The sequence below is a fragment of the Orycteropus afer genome, unplaced genomic scaffold, assembly GCF_000298275.1.
Source record: "Orycteropus afer afer isolate SDZICR_OR568_19922 unplaced genomic scaffold, OryAfe1.0 scaffold00006, whole genome shotgun sequence".
Classification (NCBI taxonomy): domain Eukaryota; kingdom Metazoa; phylum Chordata; class Mammalia; order Tubulidentata; family Orycteropodidae; genus Orycteropus; species Orycteropus afer.
In genome coordinates, this window is record NW_006921593.1 from 28,486,424 (window position 1) to 28,505,431 (window position 19,008).

The following is a 19,008-nucleotide window of genomic DNA, read 5'->3' on the forward strand; positions in this document are numbered from 1 at the left end:
CTTGTGAGGAGAGGCTGGTGGGTTTGAACCGTCAGCCTTCTGGTTAGCAGTCACATGCCTTAGGCACTGCGCCACCAGAGCTCCTATTTCAGTATCTTTTTTAACGATCGCCAGCGTCTGACACATGATAACCCCGTGTGTATCAGAGTCCACCTGCTCCACAGGCTCCCAGGGGTTGCTTTGTCAGAAGTAGATTGCCAGGCCTCTCTGCTGAGACGCCTCAGGGAAGACTGGAACCTTTTGGTCAGCAGCTGACTGAACACAGACCCTTTGCGCTACCCAAAACCAAAAAAACAAACCAAGTCTGCCTCACAGTGACCTGATGGGGCAGAGTAGAACTGCCCGCCACAGGACGTCCAAGGCTGTCTTCTTTACAGAAGCAGACCGTCTCATCTTTCTCCTGCAGGGCAGCTGGTGGGTTTGAACCGCCAACTTTTCAGTTAACAGCTGAGTTCTTAACCACTGCACCACCAGGGCTCCTTCCATATAGATCGAGCTACCCACTATTTCATCACTTAAACATACCATTATTCATTTAACCATTCCTCTACCAACAGACATGCAGGTGGCTTCCAATCTTTTATTAAAAACATTTCTGCAAAGAACATCATTGTACGTGAATCTCAGGATGTGTTTTTAGAATTGGAATTGCTGCAAAGTAGACGTTGTCTAACAAAGGTGTGCATTTGAAGGCTAAGGTGTGCCTGGCCCAAGCCATGGTATTTTCATGGCCTCATGTACATGTAAGAGCTGTACAATGAATAAAGACCACCACAGACGAATTGATGCTTTTGAGTTGTGGTGCTGGAAAAGAACACCGAATGTACCGTGGACTGCTAGGAAAATGACAAATCTGTCCTGGAGGAAGTACAACTGGAAGGGCCTTGGAAGCAAGAATGGCCATGTTTCGTCGCTAGTACTTTGGTCATTCTGTCAGAAGGGCCCAGCCCTGGAGAAGGATATCACGCTTGGTAAGATACAGGATTGGTTGAAAGGGGAAGACCTCTATGAGATGGACTGACAGTGGCTGTGCCAATGGGCTCAGGCAGAGCAGGGATTTCGAGGGGGGTGCAGGACTGGGCAGTTTCATTCTGTTGGACACAGGGTCGCTGTGAGTCAGAACCAATTCAATGGCACCCAACAATAACATCTGTTGTAAGTTACAATTGAAAACAAAAACCAAACTCACTGCCGTAGAGTCAGTTCCAACTCAACGACCCCTCCTCAGGTTTCCGAGGCAGTATCTCTATGGAAGTAGATTGCCCAGTCTTCTGGCTGGTGGGTTTGAACCACCAGCCTTCTCATTAGCAGTAAGAGCCTTAGACACTATAGATGCTGTCAAATTATTCCTCTAAAAAGACTGGACTAATAAATACTCCATAAGAGAGTGTGAGAGCACCATTTTTCCCACGCCCCTTTTCATCCTGACTCTTATCAGGCACAGTCTTTTGAATTCCTGCCAGTCTGTGGCAAATAACAGGATCTTAGTGCAGTTACAGGTCACCTTCTCTGATCCCTCGAGGGGCAGAACACATATGCTTTTTTCTGTGATGGCCCTGTCCACGTTCCCTGCCCATCTTCTCCTGTCTTTCTTTTGTAGGAATGCTTAAATCAGCAGGAAATTAACCTTTTGCCTACTGTGTGTGTTTCAAAAATGATCTTTCCCTCTGTCCTTGTCTTGTTTATTTCTGGGGTCTGTTGTCATTCCCAGTTTTTCTGCAGTGATTAATAATCAGGAAAATAACAAAGAATACAGATAATAAAGAATGATATAAGGTAGGGTTAAAGAGCTAGAGAAACAGGGCTACACATTGGAAAGAGGAGCCGGGATGGTGAATGACCAGACTCTAGGAAACAAGAATTACTCCAGTGAAACGAGAATCTTCCTGCCAGGTAAAGTGAAAAGAGAAACCCACTGATCAACAACATCCTCTTTGATGTCTGAGAAAAGGCACCACTACTCCGTGTCGTTAGTTACTCTGTGCTGTGTTAGCTACCGTCGACTTGGCCCCTGACTCAGGGTGACCCTACGCACAACAGAACAAAACGCTAACCGGTCCTGTGCTGTCCCCACGATCAGTTCTGGGTCGGACCATTACAAACTATAGGGGTTTTGTTGTCTAATTTTCAGAAGCAGATCACCAGGCTTCTTCCTAGTCTGTCTCAGTCTACAAGATAAGTATCAGAGCAACGCTCCAGCCTCCACTCCCAGACGAGTGGTGGCTGCACGTCAGGTGCGTAGGCCAGGAATCGAACCTGGGTCCCCTGTCTGGAAGGCAGGAGTTCTACCGCTGAACCACCCACGCCTCACTGGCATACACACTTTGTGCTAGCCCTGAACTCAAGGAGAAATGGTCCATGTGGGTCGTGATTCAACAGCATCAAGGCCTGTCCTTTGCAAGGTCAGAGGGCTCTTTGTAGGAATGCTTTTCCTTTGGTCACTGGTCGGGATGAAGGCGTATCATCAAGTCTTAACTCAGAAAGGGGGTCCCTGAGCGGTGATGCGTGTCACACTGTGCTACCAGAGTCCAGAAGACACTTTGTTATTAAAGCCGGAGAACAAGGACGACAGGGGGAGACCCGCTCAAGGTCATTGTGCACTCACAGCAGAGAGGCCTGGCCCTGCCACAGCCCTTTGTTTCCGAAGGCTCATCTTTGTCACTGAGAAGGGAGAGTCTGTCCCTTACCACAGGTATGAACACTTAAGTCACTTAAAACAAGCCCTATTTGGCTCACGAGTGTGTGGTCAGGAATTCTCAAGGACTCGGCTGATCAGTTCTTGCCTGAGGTTTCTCATACAGCTGTGGTTGGGTATCAGCTTGGTCTGCAATCAAAGTCTGATTATCCAGTAAACAAGTTAAGTATGGGTTTATATGTGCTAATTTATTCATCTGTAGTGAACAATTTCAATTAAAAAAAAAAAAAAAATTCTGCTTCTAGGTATGACTGGCATCTGTCTCCTTCCAAACCCCACCGTACCTTCCTCTTTTCAAATTTACAATTGCAACGGAGCACCCAGTAAGCTGGGGAAACACGGGCTTACTTGGGCTTACTTACTAATCTGTAGGGAACAGCTTCATGTATTTTTGACCACATCAGAAACTCATGTGAAACTGCTCACCACACACACAACAGCCTGTGTTCACCTTGATGATCAGGTAATTCACACCAGCTGCAGTCATAGAAGACCAGACCCTGGCTGGATGCCCAAGATGGCCCACCTGCCTAGCTTGTGTTAATTGCTGGCTGCCTCAGGGGCTCAGCTGACTGTGGACTGGAGCGCCCTCGTGTGGCTGCTTGAGCACGGTGGTCTCAATCACACCGGCCTTGCACCTGGATTCCTGATCCAGCGTCTCCCGGAACCAGGTGGAAGCTGCCTGGTCTTGTCCAGCCCACACAGTGCCATTTGCACCCCATTCTATTGGTGAGAAGCAAGTCAGCAAGGTCAGCCCACTTTCAAGGGGGAGGGACATAGACACCACCTCCTGACGGAAGGAGTGTCAAAGAATTTGCACATATGCTTTAGAACAGCCACCAAAAACCTTCCCATAAATGAGGCCAACTTAGAGGAAAGCACCTTTAGGCGACGGTGAGTGTCCCGTTTCATAGCTTGTGATCCTGGATCCAGCCGCGCCTGTAACGGCATATGATCCTGGATCCAGCCACACCCGCCACAGCACAGTCGGTTACTTAGGCCAACATACTTCTGTTTAAGCTGGTTTGAGCTGCATTTCTGTCACTTGCAACCCAAAAGCCCTGACAAATATAACAGATAGTGGACGTCTCACCTTTGGCCGCTCTGAGCTCGCTGGATGGTGCAAACAGTGCGTGCTCGGCTGCTCCCTGGAAGGTTGGCAGCTTGAACCCCCAGAGCTCCTTGCATCAGTCCGGCAGACAATGCCTCTTCAGAGCCTTCCTCTTCCATTCGGACAGTGGTGAAGAGGGAGCCCGGCCCAGGGTTTCTGTCCCAGCTCCTGCTCAGTGCTACTAATGGGCAGAGGCCCCAGGTGGGCACCGGTGGCTGGACTCAGTGTGGGGAAGGCTGAGCTCACTGCAGGGGAAATGAACAATGCTGGCGGGAGGGGCAGCACAAGGGTAAGGAGAAACGCCCTGGCAGGGAGGCGGCTGGGGGCGTTTTACGCGCAGTCTGTGCTCTTATTGCATTGTAACCCACCTCCGGTGTCCCCGCCCCTCAGGAAAAAGTCTCCCACACTCCACAGTGTGTTAGCATCCTTTATGGGTGGAAGGGGTCGGCACAGACGCCACTCCAACAGTTTCCCAAGAATCTTCATGACTGTTGTGGTGGTGCTTGGGTGCCACTGAATGTGGGGGACACACAGCCCTTCTGTTTGGCCACCCCACAAGTTAGGAGGACCTGGGACTAGAAAGAGGTTACAGGAGCTTGGCTTTGGAAGTGGAAACTGAGGCCCATGGAGGTTTGAGCAGCCCAGACTTTCTCGTTCTCACTGAGGGCTCCTTCCAGGACACTGTGCTGTCTCCAACTCAGGGCTCATCAAAGACCCTGAGCCACCCATCTGCTCCCAACAGAGGCTGGCACAAGCCCAGCGTGGCCCTGCCACTCGGTGGGCACCTGATGGAGAACAGACTCCCCTCCCATCTGCTCCGCCTCACTGGCCCCTCATTACACCGGACACCAGGCTGTTCTAATAGAAGCCAATCCTTCCTCATGCCTCTCCCAGCAGGGCCCACACCGCTTCTCCACCCCACAACCTGGCATGAGTCAGTAAATACCTGGTGATTAATAGCAGCACGGAGCCCACTGCCCGCCCTTGCCTCCACCCAAGCGGTGACTGGAGGCTCAAATCTTTGACATCCCGAGCCCCCTGGTACTTACTGATGACCACAAACAGCTGGGGCCTTGCCTGGGCCTCTCCTCCCTGTCTGTGAGCCAGGAGCCCAGGCCACTGCAGTAGGAGTGAAGACAACACTGGGGTGACCGGTATGTCCCCATCACCAGGTACAGCGGATGTGAAAAGGTCACGTTTCTCTTAAGGTTCAGACACTGGCTCTAAGTCGCCCCTCCAACATTATGAGAAAGGACACTGATCACTTGAGGCAAAAATTGCCAGTCTTTTGTCCTACAGAGACTCAGAAAGTGCTGAATCTCCAAGATGGGAGGTGTCAGCCTCCGGAAGCAGCCGGTGACTCCAACAAGCAGCTCCAGGGTGATGGAGACACGGAGACCAGGGATGCAGGTGAAAGTTGCGCCAACGGTGTTCTACGAAGCATGGGAGTGAAAGAGAACATTTCTGCTGAGATGCAAGTTCTGTGGTATTCAAATATGGCTCCAAAAATGAACACAATCTCTCAGCCATGAAGCGAAGGCCGATACACGCTAGGACATGGAGGAGCCTCAAAAACAGGCTGTGCCCAACAAGTCAGTTACAAAGGAACAAGCATTGTCCCATCCCCCCATCGGAAATGCCCAGCACAGGCAAATGCGTAGAGAACAGTTCATTAGTGGCTCCTGGGGCCAGGTGTGAGGGCAAGAGGGTGGCAGTGCTCAAGGGCACGGCGTTTGTTACAGGCGTGAAAATATCGGTGAGCGGACAGTGGTGATGCACAAGGTGGTGAATGGAATTAATGCCAGGGAACTGTACACGTGAAAGGGGTTGGAATGGCAAATGGTTTTATACACACAACCACCACGGAGGAGCCCTGGGGGTGCAACACGCGCTGTGCTACTAACTGAAAGGGTGGGCAGAGTTCCAACCAGGGAGAAAGCCCTGACCACCTGCTTCCTTTCCTAGGAAACCCGAGACGGCGGGTCTACTCTGTCCCGAGGGGATGCTAGGAGTCACTGTCACCTGATGACACCCAACAACAAGAGCCCAGGTAGCACAGTGGTTAAGGGCTCCACTGCTCACCAGAAGGTGGGTGCTTTGACCCCACCAGCTGCTCCGTGGGAGAAGAATGTGGCAGTCTGCTTCTGTGAAGATTGACAGCTTTGGAAACCCTACTGAGCCGTTCTAGGCTGTCACACGGAGGTGCTATGAGCTGGAGTCCACTTGACCGCAGTCCACACTGACAACATACAGTAACTACTGCATGAGACGTTTAACAATTGCATGCACAGCCCTATAGTTTACATTCAGGGTGGATCACCTTGGGAAAGTATTTCTGTTGTGTGTGTATTTTCTGCACGGCCAGGTGGTGGTCGGTGCCTCATTGGCTGGGTGGCCTTGTTTGAGCATGTATACTGTGTGCCCTTGGTCCCTGGAGATGCCCAGGTCCGGGCAGGCGGGGCAAATCCAGGATCTTGTCATCGATGCCCCAGGTCTCCGCCATAGCCAGTGACCCAAGGATGCCAGGCTCAGGACCCCTGCCCCAAACGCAGGAGGGGACGGTGGGGGCGCAGGGCGAGTGGAGGCGTCACCTGGAGGAGGTGGCAGGTAAAGATGGGTGCCAGCATCTAGCTGCTCAGAAACCCTTTGGCGACTGTAAGCCGCTCCGTCCCCTGAACAGAGCCCCTTTCTCCCTAGAATTAACTCAGCTACTTTCTCTTGCTGGCAACAAAGAGAACCCTCCTGTTAGCGAGATGACGTTCTACTCCCGAAGAGAAAGGCTGGCTAAACAGAGACCGGAGACGGCAACTGGGGTTGGAGGAAGGGCCTGGACAGGCTGCCGGGCAGGGTGTGTGCGCATGCGCGCTTACGTATACGCGGTTCTTGGTGTAAGAAGCGAGTTGCCATGGAGTCCAGTCCCACTCGTGGTGCCCCGGACGTAGCAGAGCATCATTGTCTTCCTTCCTAGTCCATCTTAGTCTGGAAGCTCCGTGAAAACTGTTCCGCATCACAACAACACGCCCGCCTGCACTGACAGCGGGATGGTGGCTACGCTTGAGGCGTGCTGGCCCGGCTTGGAACCCGGCTCCCTAACGGAAGGCGAGGATTCGTTTGTGGAATGAATGACCGCCTTCACCTGCGCACTCATTTGCTCTCTTGCATTATCCCAGCGCGGCAGGGCCAAACGACGCGCAAGGAGACTTGATTTCACAGCCGAGACAGCCGTGAGCACACCCTCCGCGCGCGGGAGGGGAGACGGAGGGCTTGGGCGCAGAGCGTGCGGCGTCTCACCTGGTGCACACCCCGGCCGACCCGCGGGGCGGCGCTGTGGCTGCCGCACTGACTGCTGGAACCTGGCGCTCTGGCGCGGGAGCGTGGATTCCTCGGGCTCGGGGCTGCCTGGGCGGGCTCTGACGCCGGCGACTTGGCGCCTGTCCTCGAAATCCTGTGTTTGCCCCAATTCTGGTAAATGTCAGTTTTATTACCCGCAACAACACAAAGTAGGAAAAGATCCAACTGGAAGCTTTGCTGGTCTCCGAGGCCCAGTCTCTGCTCTGCAAAGCCTGGCCGGCCAGCCTTGGCCACGCGGGCTGTCTCCTGGGTAACGGGAGTTCAGGCCCTGCTGGGGTCTCTGGAGCCAGCTGCGGAGGCCCGGATTGGGGAGTGGGGGTGGCGGGCAGCTCTGAAGGATCCCGCTGGGCGCCGGGCCGCCTTCCCGGATTGCAGGCCTGGGAGGTGGATGCCGTTCGCGTGCTCAGGGCCGGGAGGCCGGGAGCCCCCTGTGATGCCTGGGAGGTGGGGCCCGCCCCTGAACAGGATGCATCACGCACGCCCCATTACTCCAAGGCCCGCATCGCCACAGCCCTGTCGGCAGCCCAGGCCTTCCCTGCCCCCATGAATTGCGCGCTTCTGAACACCTAGAAAATCGGGGTTCCCTTCGCTTTTGAAATGGGAGGAAAGGGCCTTTGCGCCCCAGATGGATTAGAGCTGTTTCCTCGTTTCCACGCTGCTCCAACAGATTGCTCAGGAGGCCTCGGGATTCCCCCGGACCCGTCAGATCCATGAGCAGAAACTGCGGAGCCAGGGCCCGGGCAGCTCGCCGACTGGGACCCCCGGCCTGCGGAGGCTTCACCGCGCCATTGAACGACAGCTGCGGGCCTGCCTTGCCACGCTCTTTCTGCGTCATCCTTCCCCTCCCGGGCTGACCAACCAGGGAGACTCCTGCAGGCTGGTTAGAGGTCCACCGCGGTCAATCGCTACCAGTCAGTGGCAGCCCGAGGGGAGGACTGTCTGGGTTAGGTGGGACTTGCTGCTGAGTGGAGGTCGGCTCCGGAGACCCCATGCGTCGGAGTAGAACTGTGCCCCATGGAGCTGTCAGTGGCTGATGTTTTTGACGTTTGAGCGCCAGTCCTTTCTTCCTCGGTGCTTTTAAGTGGACTCAAACCTCCAACCTCTCGATTAGTAACCAAGTGCTTTAACTGCTTGCACGACCCAGGGACTCCCTGGGTTAGAGACAAGCCTGGAGGGGAAGGCATACTAGCATTATTCCCTGGGGGCTGACTGGGGGAGGATACACCCAACCCTGGAGGAACGAGTGGCCTGAAAGCCCCTCCAGAGATGCCTGGGAAGGGTCCTCCAGGAACAAAGTGCAGGATCTAGAGAACTCTCTGCCTGTCACAGGACAAGGGGAGGGGTGAGGACACAAGAGGCCAGGACCCATGCAGTTAGCCCAAGGTCACACTCCCTGGTCCTGGGCTCTAGTGCCAGGCCTGGAGACCTACTATGGATTGAATTGTGTCCCCCCTAGAATCTGTGTTGGAAGCCTAGCCCCTATACCTGTGGCTGTGATCCCATTCGGAAGTTTCTTTGTTACGTTAATAAAGTTCTATCAGAAGAGTGTGTCTTCAACCAATCACTTTGGAGATATTGAAAGAGCAGATCAGGCACAGAGGCGCCAGCACAAACTGGGAGACGCTGATGCCACAGGGAGCTCGCCAGGACACTGAGGATGGGGGCTAGAGAAGCTAAGACAAAGGCTTCACCCCAGAGTGGGCAGACAGCGAGCCTTCCCCTAGAGCGCGCACCCTGATTCAGACTTCCGGTTTCATAAACCGTGATGGAATAAATGTCTGTTAAAGCCACCCCCTTGTGGTACTTCGGTTACAGCACCACTAGAGAACGAAGACAGATGTCCATGGGAAGGCTGCAGGCCTAATTACATGTAGACCTAACGAGCGTGCTCGCCCTTTCCCTTCTTCCCACATCTAGATAAAGACCCACAAGCCAAGGGATGAAGTCAGGAGAGTTAAGTGGGATGGTTAGGGCCCAGAGGAAGGAAGGGCCTGGGTCCTCCCACCCCATCACCTCAGATTGGCTCCAGGAGGAGAGTTGTTTAAACCCCTCAGGGATCTGGGAGGAGGGGACTGGGCCCATGTGCAAAGAAGGTGACCCCAAATCCAATTGCAACTCTGTTGTTGTTGTTATGTGCTGTTGAGTCGGACCCGACTCATAGCAACCCCTCCTTGGGTTTTCGAGGCAGTATCACTACAGAAGTAGGATTGCCCAACCTTCCATGTGCAACTCTAGCCCACCCCAACTTCTGGGCTCTTTAACTCAAAGTTAGAGAAGGTTAGTGGAGAGAGTGATCAGGGAGGCCCATGTACCACCCCTGCCTTATGCCTGGTCAAGAAGACCACCCAGAGAGCTTGCTATGAGTCCCCTTCAATTGCAAAGGAGGGTGTGTCGCAGGCCCGAAGCTGTGGCTGGAGCTGCCTGCTCGGACCGTGGAGCAAGGAGAGGCCCTGTGCCGGGTGCGGCCCAGCTGTCGACTGTAGCATCAAAGGATGTGTGAATGTTCCAGAAGCCGTGTGACTCCCAGCCAGCCCAAGAAGACTGAAGTGAGGGAGGGTTCGCCTGCACTGGGGTGCAGCAGGAGGTGAAGGGGGCGGACAAGGACTTCCTTGGAAGTACTTCCAGCATTTTGGTTCCAGATAACCAGCCAGTGCCGGCCTGCCCTTCCTCTCCTCCTGGCCCTACATCGACACCCATCCCCATCCCTTGCACCTTGGGGGAGCCTGAGGTAGCCCAGTGAGGGGGGAAGCATAGAAGCAGAAGGTAGGCGTTTGGATCGAACTGTGCCCCCCAGAAAGAAATGTGGAAATCCTGACCCCTGGGCCTGGAGATGCCCCTGTTTGCAGACAGGTAACTAATGACATCATACCACGGTAGGGGGGTCCTCGACCTGATCACTCAGCAGTGTCATGAAAGGAGCAGAGTCGACATGGACATGGACACACACACACACACACACACACACACACACACGGGCAAGAAGAAGATAGGAGACAGACACACCCAAGAGCCAGGAATGCCAAGGACTGCCCACAGCTACCAGAAGCTGCAACTCACAAGGAAGGACCTCCCCCTAGAGCCACAGCCAGGATTTCAATTCTAGCCTCCCAGAGGGTGAGAAGGGGCTCTGGTGGCCTAGTGCCTAAGGCACATGACTGCCAACCAGAAGGCTGGGGACTCAAACCCACCAGCTACTCCTCGGAAGGAAGGTTGGGCATCTACCTCCGTAGTGATACTGCCTCAGAAACCCAAGGAGGGGTCACTGTGAGGCAGATCCCACTTGACGGCAGTGTGTTTGGTTTGGAAACTGTGAGAAAATAAACTTCTGTTCTTCAAGACCAGTCCGTGCATGGTGCAAACGGTTACCACACTTGACTGCGGAGAGAGGCTAGAAACTCACGTCCACCCAGGGGCACCTGGGAAGAAAGGCCTGCTGCGCCATTTCTGAAAATTCAGCCACTGAGGACCCTGCGGGCTCCGTTGCACTCGGACACACGTGGCGTCACCGTGGGCCGGGACTGACTCAACAGCAACCCGTTTTGTTTCTAAGCAGCCCTTTTGGGTCTCTTTTGTTACAGCAGCACTAGGTACCTAGGGCAGTAGGGGACCAGGAGGAGCAGCTGGTCAGGGGCTGGTCCCAAATAACTGGGGGCAGAGGTGGTGGAAGGGAGCAGCTTAAGCTTAGAAGAAAGTCGCAGTGTGACTGTTTGTCATAACCAGACGTTTTGAAGAACGAAGTCAGCTTTGTGTGTGTGTGTGTGGCTACCAGTGCCTCGAAGAATTTTATTATCTTGGATTAACTAGAAAAATCAAGAATCCTACCTTAGATTTCATCCAAGATGAGGGGAGAAGCAGCCCCACAGAGCAGGTTTGAAAAGGAAGTTGAGGGACCTGCAGGTGTGAATTCAGGGCCCGGCTGCAGGGGAAGGTGCACCCCTCCATTCTGGGGGAAGATCCTCGGCTCAGCCTCCAGAACCCGGCACCCCTCAGTTCATGGTGACGTCCATGTGACACCGCCCTTCCCCCCAGGACACCGGACTGACTTTCTGCCTGATCTATTTTGCAACTCGGAAATGCCTAGGCTGACCATACACCCTGGAGGATGGTTCCCTATTAACATAACAAAGAAAACCCTGTTCCCAAAGGGGAGCGCCTCCACGGGTTTGGGGTGAGGATTCCAACACCTATTGCGTGGTTCAAACCCACCAGCCACTCCTCTCGGAAGGAAGGTTGGGCAATCTACTTCCGTAGTAAGACCGCCTGGGAAACCCAAGGAGGGGTCGCTATGAGTGGGGTCCGACTGCAGGACACATAATAACAACAACATTGTGTGGGACACAATTCAACTAATAACATTCCCCCGCAGTTGTATGTCCTTCCCACATTGGGAAGACCCCAAACGCAAGAAGACCAGTCCGAGGGTGGGCCCTGGGGCTGGGGCTACAAAATCTACTACTACAGCGAACCCTTCATTAATTCAGTTTAGAAATGAACTGATGGCCGAGTTTACCCAGAAACGACCAGGGTTACGTTTTCTGCCAGCCAACTAAGTGGGGATTTGAAAAACAGTTCGTGGCTGCTAAACTCACGCTCACCCTTGAGATAAGGCAAGAAATGAGCAAAACGAATAAATGAGCGCGCCTGGCTCCCTGAGTTTGGGGAGGATGTGGGTCCCCTCTTCCCCCACCCCTTGTCTCCCTGGCGCCCCTCCCCCTCCCTCAGGACCCATCGCAGCCGGGACAGCGCGCGGTGTCCCAGGCGTACCCCCTCCGCGCGCGGGCAGGTGGCGCGCGTGCAGCGCGTGCAGCACGAGGCAAAGAGGAGAAGACGCCCACGGCGGCTGCAGTGTCGGGCGCCACTGAGTCTCGGGACCGACCCTCCTGGGCAGCACCGCCCATCCCCGATGCTCCCAGAGCCTGGCCTCAGCGTCCCCTTTGCAGTCCCTCAGCGCACTGCTGTGCACTCATTTGAGTTTCCCCAAAGTAAGTGCTGAAATCCAAACCCCAGAGCGGTTCTAGCCCCGTCTGGCAGTGGGTTGGCTTCGTTAGGTGAACGAGGCGGGATTAATGGAGGCTGTGTCTTGAGTCAGCCTCTTTGGAGAGCAACTGAAGCGAAGCGGAGGTGGGGGAAGGAAGACGCGGCAGCACGTGAGAACTCCGAGGAACCGAGCAGCAGAAGCTGGAGAGACCAGCACCCTCCCCCCGGAGCCAAGAGACAAAGCCTGCCCCGAGTCCACCTCCTCCACTGTGAGACAGTAAATTCGTTTGCTAAAGCGACCCCCCTGTGGTCACAGTCGCACTAGACAGTGAGGACCCCCACCTTTGGGGACCTCGGCCCAGCAGGCCTCACACCCTGCCCCCGGGTGCCCTGCCTGCACAGGGCACACTCCTCTCTCGTTCCGCCGCCCTGCGGCCTCTCAAAGCTCAGGTGGCCTCCGGGAAGCTCCCCCGGGCCCCGGCACGCTTCCTTCCTCCTCGGCGCCTCCAGCCCAGTGTGCAGCACACGCGGGCAGGTCTCACAAGATCCAAGTGCCATCGGAGCTGGAAAAGGCTTTCCGAACCATTCACCCCAAAGTCGCCCTGTTGTAAAACACAACCCCCCAACCAGTTGCCTTGGAGCTGATCCGCAGCACGGCCCGGTGTGTATGTGCTGAACTGTGCCCCACAGGGCTTCCTGCCATTTCTCAGGAGTGCACCACCAGGCCTTCCTCCAAGGCACCTCTCAGTGGATTCGAATCGCCAACCTCTCCGTTAATAGCGCGTGCTTCCTTGTTTGCGCCCCAGGGTCTGCCTCCTCCGTGTTACAGGAGTGAACTGAAGCCTACCCACTGCCATCCAGAGGGCTCTCCCTCTTAGCGACTCCCACTGGGTTTCCCAGGCTGTGAATCTTTACGGAAGTAGATGGTCTCATCTTCCTCCCATGGAGCGGCTGGGGGTTTTGAGCCTCCGACCTTCTGGTTAGCAGCCAAATGTACTACCCACTACACCACCAGAGCTCCGAACTGACACCTGGAGACTCTATCAGCCCACCGTGTACAGCCCCACCCGTGCTCAGTGGCAGACTTCAGAGACGTGCCCCCTTCTCACTCTGGGAACACTGCCTGCCTGCCTGCTGTGGGGGTGCCTCTTAGCAGTGGGCCCTCTCTTCCCAGGAGCCCACATCAGGCTCCCCAGGTGGCCAGGCTGCTTCCCCATCCACTCAGTGTGAGAGTTTCTTGAGGCTCTGAGGCCTATCATAAGATTCCAGTGGGTGGTAATGCCTTCAGGCACAGGGCTGAGAGCCGTTTCCATGGCAACCACCAGGCTCTAGTTTCCATGGATACCACCAGGCTCTGGTTTCCCCGGTGACACTTGCAGGAGGTTACAGAGCTTCTTATCTATTTATGTCAACTTTACATTTCCAACTGCTCCATTCTCTGGGCCAGATCCAAGGCTTCCTTGCTGGGGTGGATGACAGACCTCAAGGGCCAGAGGGGAAATGGGTGACATTTTGTGTAGTTATAGCTGAAAATGAGCACATCTCAGCCCGCAGCCCTTCTTCCTCCCAGGGGCAGGAGATGCACACACACACACACAAACCAGGAAAAAACACGCCTGTGACACGAAGGCTACAGAGGCCTGCAGCTGCTTGCCATCCCTACCCGCCACAGGTAACTGACGTTACAAGGCTTTGAGTATCCTTCCAGAAATAGTGTACAAACGTGTGTAGGGCTCTCTTTCCAAACTCCACAAATGGAACGGAGCTATATATGTGTTCTGCCACCTGCTTTACCCTAAGTATAGATCTTGGAGAAGCTTACAAACAAAATTCACTGCCATGGAGTCTGTTCCAACTCACAGAGACCCCCCATTGCAGTAAATTGGGGTGAGGCTGTAAATCTTCACGGAAGCGGACTGCCTCATTTTTCTCCAGTGGAGCGCCTGGTGGGTTCGAACTACCAACCTTTTCTTCTCCCCCTGCCCACGCTCCCTCCCCCTCCCTCCTGAAGAAGCCCATGGCTGCCTTCCTTAGCCTTCAAGGCCCTACCCAGTGGCACCAGTGCCGGAAGATAATGGCCCTGACCAAGGAGCATTGCCCCTGGGGCGGGGACCAGAAGTACAGCATGCCGTAGTCCACAGTAGTGCGTTTCAGGTGCTAACATAGTCAGGAGGTGCCAAGACAATACAGGGGCTTCTAGGGGGTCTCTGGATGAGGGGGCGGGGAGCCGAGCAGGACAGCGCCGGGAGTAGGGGCGTGAGCAGAGGCTGCAGGAGGGACCTTGGTGCTGATGGGCCCTGCGGCCCCTGCCTTTGTAGAGAGGGACCTACCTGCCACAGACGTACATCATCCAGGAGGAGATGGTGGTCACGGAGCACGTCAGCGACAAGGAGGCGCTGGGCTCCTTCATCTACCACCTGTGCAGTGGCAAGGACACCTACCGGCTACGGCGCCGTGCCACCCAGAGGCGAGTGCCCGGCCCTGCCCTGGGTGCCAGCTCCCCCCTGCCCCCTGGCAGCGTCGTGCCCCTCAGAGCATGGGCCACACGCTTTTTCAAAGAGCGTCAACTAGCATTACTAACCCTCCTACCGATGATGAGACAGGCACAGAGAGGTTAAGTAATCTCCCTGGGGTCACATGAGGGGCCCTGGGTGGTACAAAGTGGTAACAAACCCTGCTGCTAAATGGAAGCGTGGTTCAAGTCCCCCCTGAGGCCCGGAAGAAAGGCCTTTTGGTGAGCAGCCAAATGCCTTAACCGCTACTCTACCAGGGCTCCAAACAGCTCTACCTCAACCTTGTAGTGGCAACAAAAGACTGCACTTGTAAAAAATAAAAAATAAATAAGTCTCAACTGAGAAATATTTGTTTTCAGTGTGCTGCTGTTACAGTAAATATTCCTGTGCATATATTTTTGTATGCGGTTTATCTATAAGAGAAATTCCTAGCAGTGAAAATGCTGGGTCAAAGACACCACATTTTAAAATGTGATACTGTCATACCCATTTATTCTTTTTTTTGGAGGATGTGATTGCATTTTGAGTGAAAGTTTACAGAACAAATTCGTTTCCCACTCAACAATTTATACTTTTTTTTTAATACATATTTTGTTTTGTGACATTAGTCGCAATCCCAATGTAACTACACTTTTCCCACTTCCTCCCTGGTTTCCCGCTGCCATCTGCCCAACTTTCCTGCCCTCTGGACTATGTCTGGGGCCAAATGTGCCCTTTTAGTCTCACAGTTGATTATTCCCAGAAGCACCTTCTTCACGGGTGTTACTGTTTACTTTACAGGCCCCTGGGAGTGGGTTCAGTTCCAGCCATGAAATGTAGCTAGGGGCACAGTCTTGGGGGTTCCACTAGTCTCTATGAGACCGTTAAGTTGGTCTTTTTAGTGCAATTTATTCTTATTACTACTGGTACAGTTGGCCTCATACATACTTGAGAAGACTGAGTATTACTGAACTAAAAATAAAACAGAACAAATCTTCCCAACTCATTCTATGAAGTCAGAACAGCTATACAAAAGCCAGACAAGGAGAATAAAAGGAAGGAAATTATAGGCCCATCTCAATAATAAACAGTGTCTAAAACTGCTACACAAAACATCAGCCAACAGAATACAAGATAATACATTACAACCAAATCGGTGATTAATGTTACTCACGTTAACAGATTAAAGAAAATCATGTGATCATACCAAGAGGTACAGAAAAAACACTTGACAAAATAACTCAACCACCACCCCAATTAAAAACAACTCTTTGAAAACTAGAAATAGAAGAGAACTTCTTTAACTTCTAAGAGTATTCTCCCAACACCTATGGCTAACCCTATAGTCAATGGTGAATTCCCTATAAAATCAAGAATAAACAAGATACCCAGCTATCACGAAGGTAGTGGCCAGGGTAAGACAAGAAAGAGAAATGAAAATTGGTATCATTTGAATGAAAGAACCACAATGTGCTCATCATCAACACAAGTATTTACATAGAAAATGCAAGAGTCCTTAGGTAACTTATTAGGACAAGAAAGAGCTTGGCAAGTTTACTGGATGAATATTCAAAACTAAATAGCATTTCTACACACTAGCATCAAAGAGTTATAATGATTAACCATAACAATAAATATAGGGAACTTAGGAACAAACCTAACAAAAGACTTGAAAGACCACTGAGAAAAGTATAGGACTGTATTAGAGGATTATTAAGGGTGGGGCACAGTCCCAGGACACAGGGAGCAGTGGTAGACAGGGCCGGCAGGAACAGGTGGGGGGAAGCCAGGAAGTGAGCGCAGCGGTTGGAACTAAGGGGGAATGACCTCATCTGTTGGTTTGTCGCACTGTGGTGGCTTGCCTGCTGCTGTGAGGCTGGAGGCTGGACCAGCAGGAATGCCCATGGTGGACTGGTTTTGGTGGAGCTTCCAGATGAGACAGACTTGGAGGGAAGAGGCCATCCACTTCTCAAATTAGCAGCCAGTGAAAACCTTATGAATAGCAGTGAAACACTACCCGATATATTACTGGAAAATTTTATGAATAGCCCTGAAGCACTGTGTGATACAGTGCCGGAAGATGAGCCCCTCAGGTCTGAAGGCACTCAAAATATGACTGGGAAAGAGATGCCTCATCAGAGTAGAGCCTACCTTAATGATATGAATAAAGGAGAGCTTTAAAGTACAGCCTCCATTTGCTGAAGTGGCATGATTCAGTATGAGAAGAAACAGCTCCAAGCATCCACTGATAATTGGATCATGGAATGTACAAATTACGAATCTAGGAAAACTCCAAGTTTCAAAAATGAAATGGAATGCATAAAGATTGATATCCTAGGCATTAGTGAGCTGAAATGGACTGGTTTGGGCCATTCTGAATCAGATAACTGTATGATCTAATGACAAATGGAAAAGGAATGGCAGGGTTTTTATCGTCACAAACAATGTTTCCAGATCTATCCTCAAGTACAAAGCTGTCAGTGATAGAATAATATCCATACACCTATGAGGAAGACCAATTAATATTACTATTATTCAAATTTACACACCAACCACGAAAGCCAAAGATGAGGAAATTGAAGATTTTTATCAACTACTGCTGTCTGAAATTGACCAAATGGGCAATCAAGAGGGGCTGATTATCACTGGTGACTGGAATGCACAAGTTGGAAACGAAGAATCACCGGTAGTTTGAAAATTTGGCCTTGGTGACAGAAATAATGCTGGAAATCGCATGGTAGAATTTTGCAAGACCAACAACTTATTCATTGCATATATCTTTTTTCAACACAAATGGCAGCTATACATGTGGACTTCATCAGATGGTGTACACAGGAATCAGACTGACTACATCTGTGGCAAGAGGCGATGGAGAAGCTGAATATCTTCAGCCAAAACAAGATCAGGAGCTGATTGTGGAAGAGACCACAACTGCTCATTTCCAAGTTCAAGCTGAAGCTGAAGACAATTAAAACAAGTCCACAAGAGCCAAAATATGACCTTGATTATATCCCTCCTGAATTTAGAAACCATCTAAAGAATAGATTTGATGCACTGAACACCAATGACCAAAAACCAGAAGAGTTGTGGGATGACATCAAGAACATCATCCATGAAGAATGCAAAAGTCATTAAAAAGATAAGACACGAAGAAAAGATGAAAATAGATGTCAGAAGAGACTCTGAAACTTGCTCTTGAACACACAGTAGCTGAAACTAATGGAAGAAACGAAAAGATAAAAGAGCTAAACAAAAGATTTCAAAGAGCAGCTCGAGAAGATAAAGTCAATTATAATGAAATGTGCAAAGACATGGAGTTGGAAAGCCAAAAGAGAAAAATACACTTGGCATTTCTCAAGCTGAAAGAACTGAAGAGGAAAATTAAGCCTCGAGTTGCAATATTGAAAGATTCTGTGGACGATATATTGAATGAAGCAGGAAACATCAAAAGAAGATTGAAGGAATACACAGAGTCACTGTACCAAAAAGAAGTGATTGATGTTCATCCATTTTCGGAGGTGGCATATGATCAAGAACCAATGGTATTGAAGAAAGAAGTCAAAAGCTGCACTGAGGGAAATGGTGAGAAACAAGGCTCCAGGAATTGACGGGATACCCTTGAGATGTTTCGACAAACGGATGCCACACTAGAGGCACTCACTCAGCTATGCCAAGAGATTTGGAAGACAACTACTTGGCCAACTGACTAGAAATGATCATATTTGTACCCACTCCAAAGAAAGGTGATCTCACAGAATGTGGAAATTATCAAACAATATCATTAATATTGCATGCAAGTAAAATCTTACTGAAGATAATTAAAAAATGGTTACAGCAGTATATTGACAAGAGAACTTTCAGAAATGCAAGCTGGATTCAGAAGAGGATGTGGAACGAAGGGATATCAATGTTGATGTCAGCTGGATCTTGGTTGAAAGCAAAGAATACCAAAAAGATTTTTACTTGTGTTTTATTGACTATACAAAAGCATTTGATTGTGTGGATCATAATAAAGTATGGGTAACATTGAGAAGAATGGGAATTCCAGAACACTTAGTTGTGCTCATGAGGAACTTGTACTCAGACCAGAAGACTGTCGTTCAAACAGAACAAGGGGACACTGCATGGTTTAAAATCAAGAAGGGAGTGTGTCAGGGTCGTATCCTTTCACCATACTTATTTAATCTATATGCTGGGCAAATAATCCAAGAAGCTGGACTGTACGAAGAACGTGGCATCAGGATTGGAGGAAGACTAACAACCTATGTTATGCAGATGACACAACTTTGCTCACTGAAAGTGAGGATGACTTGAAGCACTTACTGATGAAGATTGAAGACTACAGTCTGCAGTATGGATTGTTGTTGTTGTTGTTATGTACC

The 19,008-nt window shown here is 51.5% G+C and overlaps 1 non-coding gene across 1 annotated transcript; it reads right to left on the bottom strand.

Annotated features, from left to right (window-relative positions):
• Nucleotides 1–2,235: 2,235 nt before the first annotated feature.
• TRNAG-UCC lies at nt 2,236–2,306 on the bottom strand. The gene has a single exon. It is a non-coding gene; the product is annotated as a tRNA-Gly (tRNA).
• Nucleotides 2,307–19,008: the final 16,702 nt, after the last annotated feature.